This window comes from Danaus plexippus, chromosome 10 (genome assembly GCF_018135715.1).
Source record: "Danaus plexippus chromosome 10, MEX_DaPlex, whole genome shotgun sequence".
Classification (NCBI taxonomy): domain Eukaryota; kingdom Metazoa; phylum Arthropoda; class Insecta; order Lepidoptera; family Nymphalidae; genus Danaus; species Danaus plexippus.
The window spans coordinates 4,545,452-4,556,693 of record NC_083543.1 but is presented as its reverse complement, the minus strand read 5'-3'; the positions used below and the strand labels follow the sequence as shown (position 1 = coordinate 4,556,693).

Below are 11,242 nucleotides of genomic sequence, written 5' to 3'. Positions count from 1 at the left end.
GCGAGAATAAAACTCAGAACTCAAAGAGTATATATATTATTAGTTTAATTAAAAAATAAGTCTAGATTAAAATTTACATACCAGTTGTATAAATATGGAGACTATTTCTCAGTAAGCTTCAATATCGGTAATAAACGGGCGGATACGATGGCAGGCGGTATATATGATATTTTATGACGAACTATTAAAATAATATACAAGTAAAATGGGCAATTAAATCTCGAGTTCATCATATAATGATTTATGGATTTTATATAAAGAGGTCGTTGTCCTTCTCAAATTATTCTTAAACTGCAGACAAATTTTGAGCAATATTTGTTTCATAATCCGGATCATAAAGTTGGTACTAATATTCATATGCACAATATGTACAGACATTGACAGAAAGGGATACCTTTATATATATTCTTGGATTCTAAATATAATACATTTTTGATAAAATTTGATGACAACGAAAAATTGTAATAAATTAACAATTTGATATTATTTAACTTTTATCAAAACTTTATATTTCAGTGCAATTCTTATTATTTGAATAATAATAATCTGGTAGGTGGTACAGTTTAGCTGTGGTCAAGTTACTGAAGCTCGAACATGGGCTGGCTCGACCAGGGAAGTACCACCCTCTAGCTGAAAATCCGCGTGAAGTAGTCTTTAATGGCTGTGTTTCGTCCATTGAGTGAGAAAGCCGGTTGCTTTTCCCTTTTTCCACCATTTCCCACTTTTCCCTCCCCCTTTTCCCTATGCAAGGGTGTAACACATCTGCAAAACTATGTTGCCGATACTCAGTCCATTTCAATACATTTGGAATCGTATATACGTAGTAATTCAATAATATTTTCATACAATTCCTAGAGAGTAATAAAAATCGGTGGTTATTAGGCTTAAGCGGCATCTGTTGGCGATAACAGTTATCATGCAGGTAATAACGTCTTATGTATATTCAGAACACGTGTTGTTGAAAGCATTTTGGAAAGCGGGCTGCAACATTGTACAAAATCTTAATATTACTTCATATTAAGCAGTAAAGTTAATTAAAAAACTACGTAACTTTTATTATATATATTTTTTGTTTCCATGGTAACGTTCTATAAATTTAAAACAAAATATGACATAATAAGAAAATAAAATCTCTAGTTATACCAAATACGACTTTTGAATAAGTAAACTATTCCATTATAAAAGTTATCGCGTAAAAAATGACAAAGTACGTGTCAATTTAAGTTTTGGTAATAATTTTTTATGACAAAATAATCGAAAATTAATGAACCCTATAATATGAAAATATATTATTTTCCTTTTTTCCTTTTTTCTAAGAACTATATCATTTTTTTTTATTTATGAAACTACATTGAGATTTATTGTTCCGATTACGCCTTTCAAAAAAATGTTAGACTGCTAGAAATAATGAAGGTAAAATCAAAATCAGGAGAATAATTACAATATATATATCGGCGCAAGCAGCTTCAACGACGGATGCAACATGAAAATAACTGGCATCAATTATAATAACAACTTATTGGTCGTCGTTACTATTGTTAAAAGTAAAACGAAATCAAAGAGAATAGAACTATGTTTGAATTCTGGTTTAAATATGACGTCTGGACGCACGACAGGGGACTGCAGAGTTCAGCGAGTGCGGAGCATAAAGAACCTTCGAGAAATACAAGAACATTTAGAAGAATTGAAGTTTTAAAATATCTGGAACATACTGAAACAAGTGACATGAGAGACGTCAGCGAGGCTGGCGTCCTGTCTTTAAAATAATGAATTTGTAATAAAATCCGATATCAGAAGTGGGATCGCTCCTGTGATCAGTTACTGCCGGTCTTAGTGTATTTGTAAATCCTGATCCAGCTCAAGAAAATAATCATCCGGAGAACTTGCGTAATGAAGAACGCTCCTCAGTCTTTCATGCAAAGGATGTCAACAATGCAGAGCGTGACCGAACGTTTGCTACTAAAAAACAAGGGATACGATTAAAATTACTAACAAGATCATATTAATTTTATCATCTTTTGATCCCGGTGATAGTGTGTGTGTTCGGGATTGATTCAAACGCATCTTTACGGCTGTAAATACGTACCAAATCAGTAACTACGACATTCGAATTAAAGTCTTTTAAAGGAGTGAGCTAGAAAGTGTGCAGACGATTGGTTAGTTGCAACATCTACACAAGAGGCATTACGTGAGACCATAGCTAACATTTGTTATTATCCTTTGAGCTAACCTCGTGTCCATGATGTATTCTGAAGAGAACCATGAGATTCTGTAGGGAAGGCTTGTGGTACCGTGACAAGACAATTATACACCACAGATCTGGAGAGCGTGACCTCTGAGCTAATCACGTGTTACCCTTGAGCTAACCACGGGTCCTTGATGTATCCATAAGAGAACCATGAGATTCCGTAGGGATGCCTTGTGGAGCCGTGAGAAGACAAGTCTACACCACAGATGTGGAGAGCGTACCTCTGAACTAATCGCGTGTTACTCTTGAGCCAACCACAGGTCCTTGCTGTATCCTTAAGAATACCATGAGATGACGTAGGGAGGCCTTGGGAAGACTTGAGTAGAAAGGTACTCACTCGATCTATAAGAACTTGCATGATTTTAATATCAAACTACTAAGACCATTGCTTTATTTAAATACGACAATAGACATACTCTTCACAGTAATATTTGCAACATGTCTGGTTAACACACGGCAGTGCCTCTACAAAAACGATGCTGTAATTCAAACGAAAGCATACTCGACTCCAAAATCCTGATCAAATACATCTATTGCGAATATAACTAATTTCTGTTCCTTTTCTGCTAACCGTGATCATGCGTTTGAATCGTGTTTCCGACGAGAAAAAGAAGATGACGCCGAATTTCAATTCAATATCGACTGTTCCAGGTTTTGAAACGACTACTGATATATTAACCGGAGCAGATTTATTACGTGATAAGAATACATGTGGAAAATTTAGTATCCTTGCCGATGTTTTGCACATGCGAACAAGTCAATTATGCTTTGACAGTTTAGATTACAATTTGACAATCAGTCCGTTTAAATCGAAGTAATGCACCAACACATTCAAAACAGGATGGTCGAGGCGGAAAGAAGATACAAAGCTAGGTTTTTGAGAGACCGTGGATGACTTCGAAATGTGGCACATGACCAGCTACGAATGTGGCACATGACCAGCTACGATGAGACTTCACAGCGTCTGAGGGACGACACAGAATTACTAAGCAAGCAGTAAGGTGGACGGTTCGCCTACCTAATAATTATCCGGTGAGCGTATTTCATTTTGTTCAAATTGCTTCATTCAAACGCATTACCATTAATCATTGCTAGCAATGTGATTGTCTAACACTTAGTTTGAGATATATTACTATAAAAGATGCATTTGGCGTGCGGATCCGAACCACGACAAAAAAAAAAAAAATAATAAATAAAAAATAAATAAAAAAATAAAAAATAAATAATAATTAATAAAAAATAATATTGTACACGGGTGGAGACGTCTTACCCCAAACAAATAAAGAAAGAAAAAAAAAAAAAAAATGTAGAAGGGCGGAGACGTCTTAAGAAAAAAAAAAAAAAAAAAATTAAAAAATATTGTACACGGGTGGAGACGTCTTACGCCAAACAAATCAAGAAAAAAAAATGTTGTAGGCGGATGGAGACGTCCTATGACATATGTTATGAATGTTCGTGTGATGCCCCAAAGCCATAAGTAGATTAAATAATTGGACCTGATATTATGATTTCGTCTCACGATGAGTCGTAATAAACAACGTAACCCATACGACCACAACAAATTTGTTAACCATAACTATAACAATATAAAGTTATCTAGGTTTACTGTGGAAGTACCTAGACTACATAAGTATCTCTCTGTTATCACAGAAAACAATGCAGAGCACGCATCAGTATAACCGTATCGGCATGACTTCGGATGATGAAGCATCAATTCTTGAACCTGACCCATCTACTCTACGAGACCTGCAACGGGTACGAGAACATAACGAAAGCTAAGCAAGAGAGAACACACCACCAGGCAGGTGCAGAGCACGCACCGCCTGCCAGAATGGCCGTATCGGCGCAAGCAGCTTCAACGACGGATGCAACATGAAAATAACTGGCACCAATTATTATAACAACTTATTGGTCGTCGTTACTATTGTTAAAAGTAAAACGAAATCAAAGAGAATAGAACTATGTTTGAATTCTGGTTTAAATATGACGTCTGGACGCACGACAAGGGACTGCAGAGTTCAGCGAGTGCGGAGCATAAAGAACCTTCGAGAAATACAAGAACATTTAGAAGAATTGAAGTTTTAAAATATCTGGAATATACTGAAACAAGTGACATTAGAGACGTCAGCGAGGCTGGCGTCCTGTCTTTAAAATAATGAATTTGTAATAAAATCCGATATATATATATGTATATATATATATATAACCTAAAGTAATATAGGTATTATTTAAAGTGAAATATAATGTAACTTTAAATATGTACTTTGACAACAACAATTTTAAATGTAACTGGAATCAACAACGACGAATTTAATTTTTTTTCTATAAATATAAATCTTTCTATTTCAACTTTGCTTTATTCATTTGAGTTTAAAAGAAAATTACCTCCTTTTAATCGTTTTAAAATATAAGTTTAGTAAGAAAACGGAAATTGTATAATGCAAAAAAACCGAAAAGATCGTAGCGGTTGCTGCAATTCTCGTTTAAAAATGAATATGAAATTAAAAGAATAGCTTCTTGAAATTATTTCGAAGGAGTTAAAGGGAAAATTTTTCTGGAACTCAACCTACGTTTTTTTGTGTTAGCAAATAATAACCTAAGAGTACTTTATATTTAGCAAAAAACGGCGCGAATTAAATACCAGAACGAATTTCTTGCAAACTTCCTATGAAAGCAAATTAGTTAAAGTGGTTTTTCTCAAGTAGGCATTTTTGTTCAGTCACAAATCTTACTTTCCTACTTTTATATTTCTAAGAAAGAGAAAGAGTAAATGCTGTCTTTTAACGATAGAAATAAAAAATATTAAAACACTTCAATTTAGTTAAATTTAAAAGCATAACCTTTAATCTAGAAATGCATTCAATAGATTTTCTTGAGATAAGTCTTAAATATCTTCTTTATATTTTTTGCTGTATTCCTTAAGTTAATTTATAAAGGATAATTAAGTATGTCAAAAGGAGAAATTTAATATATTGACCTAAATTTGCTTCACCATAACATCTCTTATTTTTAGCTAAAAGGGAAAATACTTTATGACTCCCAATAGGTCGATACGATGCTTATAAAGTGAATTATCCTTTGGGAGAGAGTAAATAAACCCCCAAACAAATGGACTAACATCTAACGATGTATAGTTAGACAATCATTTCGTTAAGAAAGTACAAGTCAACTTATTTCTCTAGGGCGTGATAGAAAGTTCTTGGAATCACTATTTGTGAACTTTTAGCGGACATTATGACAAGTTTATACAAATTCTGCTTTGTGTCTTTGACCGTCCATTTAATATGAGTGTAATAGAAATAATAATATTACAACTCATAATATTTCAAAAATGAATACATCTTAATGTTCTTATATATATTATCATGTTAAACATATCTACACTTGTATTTGACTCTGTTTGGGACGTATTTCAAATGAAACCGAAACTCGAACTTTATATATAATTTTAAGTCAGTTTAAATACATTTGAAAAATGATTTGACATTTATATCATTAGTACAAACAATTTCATACGATATTATAAGGAAATATAGCTTTAAAATATTATACTACCAGAAAGAATATCTTTTAAAATCAAATTTATGTCTTTCGTACGTCAAGTAATAGTATTTGTATAATATGAACTATAATTTCTAGCAATTTCTAGAGAGCAGTATCCTAAGTGACACGAATAGAATTTTCGTGCCACCTCGGCTTGCTTGCAGCCAATATAAAACGTGCTCTCAATTTATTACTAGATATTCTAACTCTTATGTACGCTTATACGTAATTCTTGTCATAATAGAAAGTATTGATTTAAAAATATTTCATCAATATTACCTTTTACTATATAAAATCGCCATATACAAAGACGAATGCGTCGGCTGTGCTGTAATAAATAAGTTTTGTCATATTTATGTTGCTGTTAGTTAATACTATGAACGTATACCGAAGTGCACTTTGTCAAGGCAGACGTCCATCGAGTTAGAAGCCACAAATTGCTAGCAACTTACCCTTGTGAATGACGTTAACTTGTGTTGGTACTATGGCACCTGTAATTAAACGAGCTTAGTTTATAAAATAAGAAATATATTCAGCACATATAATTTTTTTTGTATGTGTATATACTTAATACTTTTATTGGAATTGTGTAGTTCGTTTCTTTACTATGTTGTTGAGTGACCATGATTGATCTCGCGCTGGCGGTATTTTTAAATCTAATTAAAACTTTACTTTATCTGTTAATTGCCTGTATAAAACTTTGCACTTCAATTAACAAGTTTGCAGTTAGAGCTTTGATTAAACTTAAAAAGGGCGAATGTTCACATAGTTTACGTAGATAATCAAATTTACAAACATCAAACAAAGTTCAACAATCTTTTATCCCTTCATCTTTATCATCCCTTTGTCTAAAGCTGAGTTGAAATGTGTAACATTTAATAAGTCTTCACAGTTATTTTTATTACGTGGTTATATATGTAGAGGTCTTCCTTATATTTTATTATTAATACATACATATTAAATCACCAAAAAACCGTGACTTATATAAATGTAATATTATTTTCATTATCTGCAACTAGGTACTTCTATATCAATCTGTTTGACTAATAACTATATATTTTACATCAGCATTTTTTGTCTATCTTAAAATTAAGGTATCACAATCATGATGTATGAACGCATTGTGTTAAAGAGTAAATATTTAAGTTGGATCTCTTATCAAAGAGAAGTAAATATGAAGTTCGTAGAGCAGACCATGCGGGTAAATGTGTTAATTAATTAAATACAAACACATTTATTGTATGTGACGGGCACAGTCATTGTAAGGTACTTCAGACGTGTTTCAAGTTAATATGTATTACGTGATAAAATTGTATTTTATCGTTATTAATTATTAACGAAAATTTTTTTTATTTATTTTCTTATTTATTCGGTTTTATATTACAATGAAAATGTGGTTCTCTTCATACAGAAGGGATTGTTCTCCGAATATGTCAATAGAGTGTAATAAAGATATTTGAATGAAGTAATTTTAAACAATTGATAAAGGATTTCTATCTAATTTAGAATGTCAAGACAGCTAAGAAGTGGGAATGGGTATATTAAAAGATTTTTGTTCTTTTAAGAAGTAAGCAATGCAAAGTTTGAAACATAACACTAGTTTTCGTCCCGAAAAGTTTAAAGAGTGTAATAATTTTTTTAATATTTAGTATAATACAAAGGTTTATCAATACTATTATACAAACAGGTAGTTATAATTCAAAGTTCAAGGGATTTGATGAGACTAACAAACAAATTACCTATAATGTAATTTGGTTTCAGGTCTTAGTTCGCTATCCCTTTTGAGCCAGCAATTTCTGGCTTAATTCCTGAATCAAGATATTTCAGACGAAGATAACTAACTCAGAATAATGTTCAGAGCATTCAAAACAAAAATGAACTAATATAAAAAAAACGTATTCTCTTTCTAACATAATCTATAAGTGACAAGTCAAATAAAGTAATAAAAATTTGGTGATAGACTATTACATTCAAAGAAGTAACTTTTAATATGTTTAAATTTATATATAATATGGGCAAAAACATCACCTTTATATATATTCTGACGAGGGTCGGTATTTAATATGCATCCAAGGTGTAAACGGGTAGGACATTTCAAATTAGTTGACGATTCTGAATACTAATTTAGCGAAATCTTGCTAACTTTCTCTAATCCTTGCTTGGGTACCAACCCAAACTAACTACTTTAAATATTATTTATTAGTTTATATGTATAAAATATTTCATTATAATACATAATACTTAATTTTTTTTTTGCATTACTCGTACTAAAATGCTATTAATTCAATATAAATTCATAACACATATTATATAGTAATTGCTGTGTCATGCACATATAATGACTACAATATGTTCGCGTTCTTGCGCTGGTTCGAAATCTACTTTCCATCCACACTCCGTAGAAAAAATTTGCTAATAATTTCTGCTAATAAGAGCTTCTGATCATTATAATAAGTTTTAAAATATTATTCATATTTTCAATATTAATTTGTATCAAGACTGACTGAGTTTATGATCTTATTTGTATTAACTGTCAAGATCACTCTGTCTGAAAAGTAGATAAAGGTGGAAACTTTGTTGCCTTATAATAATCTTATGTTCATATCAATTTAGACGCTAGAATTATATTGAATTTTCTCAACAGTAAATAAATACTAGTTTACTTAAGGGTCGCATCTTTCCCCTTGCGATCCTTCGAATAACTAGATTATGATTTCTTATACTTTGTTCTAGTACTATAGTTTAAATAACAAGAAATTTATTCAAATCTCTTTGATCCTTTTATTGATTAAGAAATTTATACAAAAACATAAAAAAACTTAGATAAATATTATAGTCAAACTGATTGTCCCAGCATCTTTGCTTATTCAAAGTTAATGAACTATTAGGATTTATAAAAAGCTGGTATTTTATGTAAGGGAATTAAATAATTTAGTTACAAAAAGTAATGGTAGAAATGTGAGTTAATTTTATCAATTAGATGCTCAACTTAGCGGAGCGGCGAGCTAATAAATCTAGTTGTAGTGTTCTAGCGTTTTCCAAGTAGATATTTATTTTCTTCTGCACTAACTTTATTGCTTCGTGTAATAAATCTTCAAAGATAGTCTCATCTTGGGGTCGCTTGTATTACAATAACATGAATATTTCAATATACCTTTATGCACAATTTCTACACCATTTAAAAGAAATATGAAGTAAAGCCGAGCAAGAATGTAGCAATTTAAATACTCAACCTTTATTACGTTTATACCCCCGCTGTTGCGTCTAAGCCGTATTTATACCCAAAACAAGGGAACAGCTGGTTTCAGTTCGCATCTTGAAATTTATGAGTGCACTTTTCGCGTATCCAAGAAGTTGAGGGAAGTATTCCTAAAATAGAATATAAAAAAATAATTTTGAATTTTTAGTAATGTTACTATTTAAATAAAAAAAAAACTGTCGCGTTTGCAGTTACGAAATGTTGTCGGGTGATTTTTTTTCCACGGCAATATTATTTTCCAGACAAATATATTTCATTAAATTTTTCTTACCTTAATTTAAAATCATGACATACAAATCTGTTTTAAATATGTTCTTCGAGTGTGTAACACATTCACAATCAAAACTCACGTGATGTATTCATCTTCTGTATTTATCGTTTATATCTAGATGAGGAACTGTTTTCCTAGAATAAATCAACACGTATACCAGTATGCTTAAAGTTTACAAGATATTCCACTCACAGGTGCCTTTTGAGTGCGTTTCTATGTTCTGTTTATTTAACACATAACACTATTGTGTTATAGTGACGTAGAACTTTTAATAAAGTATATTTATTTTGTATAGATTAGTATATTTACAATAAAATATTGTTAATTTATATTTCGTTAAATTTGATATATCCATCAATGACTTTGTGACTTAAGATCAAGGTTTTCTAAAGAGAAGTAGGTCTTTAAGTAAGATGTATATCACCAAAATAGCTTTTACATTTTAATGGATTTACAGATCAAAAATAAAACAGAACTCGATAAATCAATAGTTCGTTACGACGTGGTTGTCGTTTAAAATCTAGTTTTCCTAACTGTTTTTCATTAAAAAGGATTTGCTACATCAATTTGCTTTTTATAAGAAGTAATTTTAGTGTACTGCTGTGGTAGAAAATTATATTTTAAGTTAAGAATATTATTTGCGATTCTTTAATCGATACACCACAGATATTTTTTACGACCAGAAGGTGAGGCTATGTAAAAAAATATGTATTTTTTATATGTATGATGGTCCGAATTAATGTGATTGTTTAGCTAGCAAGTTAGAATAAAACGTATAGGTTATAGGTGTTGAAAGAGCAATTTCTTTGCTTCTCTGAATACCTTTGAAATTTTACCTCTGATGAAAATTTCCAATTTTTAAAAGGATCAAAAGGACAGCTACCCCGCCAACCGCTAAAACTAACTTAAGAGCAATTATGTCTTGACCTATCATAAGTGAACTGACTTAAAAAAAAATATTATTTGTTTTATCTTTCGCCATCAACATTACTAGGGTATATTTTCTGATAACCCAAACATACACCCACACAAATTTGCAGTTATAATATCAATTATTTATTAAATGTTACGTAGTTATTAAACTTTATTAGCGTCATGGAACCTATTTCAAAAATAATCGTTACCGGTTTATGTGTTAAAACAAAATTAACAATGAGAATTTTGGATTTATTTCATCACTTAAACTTTTTGCGTTTCGCGTTAAACTTTCCTGTTTTACGTCTCAAGTTTTTATTGCTTCGACGAGTTTACGTAACGTAATGCGACGAGAATAGTAATGTCAAGCCTATAATCATTTCAGGAAACTTTGATAGCTTTAGTGGTTTACACGGACCTTTTGCTATTGATTTGATCTTTTCATTGAGATTGTGAAGAGTCATATATAATAATATGTTTAAAATGTCAAGTTACAAATAAATAATGGAAAATTAAATGCTCAACGTCGATAGTTTACAATAGGACTCTTCTTTCTATCTCTTTAGTAATTAGTTCTTTTAAAAAGTATTGATTTCAAATTGAAATTTTTTAATGAGGGATATTATTTATAAAAACGAAGTTAAAACATACATTTCATTAATTGGATTAAAACTGTTTATCCCATGAAATGAATAATCTAAATATTTATATTTTCATAAAAACTACTTTTCTGAAGCGATTATATCTTAAGGAATTGTCTATATCTTTACATTAGTTAATACAATTTAAATTGTGAAAAGTATGTGTAATATATGTCATTTTATTATAATCCTTGTGCTCTTTAAAGATTATGACGTCAGCATTACTGACGTCACCAGTGCTTTTGTTCTTAAGTATCGTCAGCCTCTCCGGCTTTTGAAGGACACCTCGTAAAACTTTTAATGAATCTTTAATTTCGAAAAAGTCCGATGTCTACAACGGCTGGAGTAAAACTATTTATAATCTT

The 11,242-nt window shown here is 31.0% G+C and overlaps 2 long non-coding RNA genes across 2 annotated transcripts; one reads left to right on the top strand and one right to left on the bottom strand.

Moving 5' to 3' along the window:
* Positions 1-65: 65 nt before the first annotated feature.
* On the bottom strand, positions 66-9,510 carry LOC133318978 (uncharacterized). The gene is made up of 5 exons (XR_009752696.1): positions 9,322-9,510; positions 9,025-9,160; positions 6,244-6,282; positions 6,071-6,119; positions 66-770 (listed from the first exon to the last, which is right to left on the bottom strand). It is a non-coding gene; the product is annotated as an uncharacterized LOC133318978 (long non-coding RNA).
* Positions 3,622-4,321, top strand: LOC133318957 (uncharacterized). Its single transcript, XR_009752678.1, has 2 exons — positions 3,622-4,181; positions 4,255-4,321. It is a non-coding gene; the product is annotated as an uncharacterized LOC133318957 (long non-coding RNA).
* Positions 9,511-11,242: the final 1,732 nt, after the last annotated feature.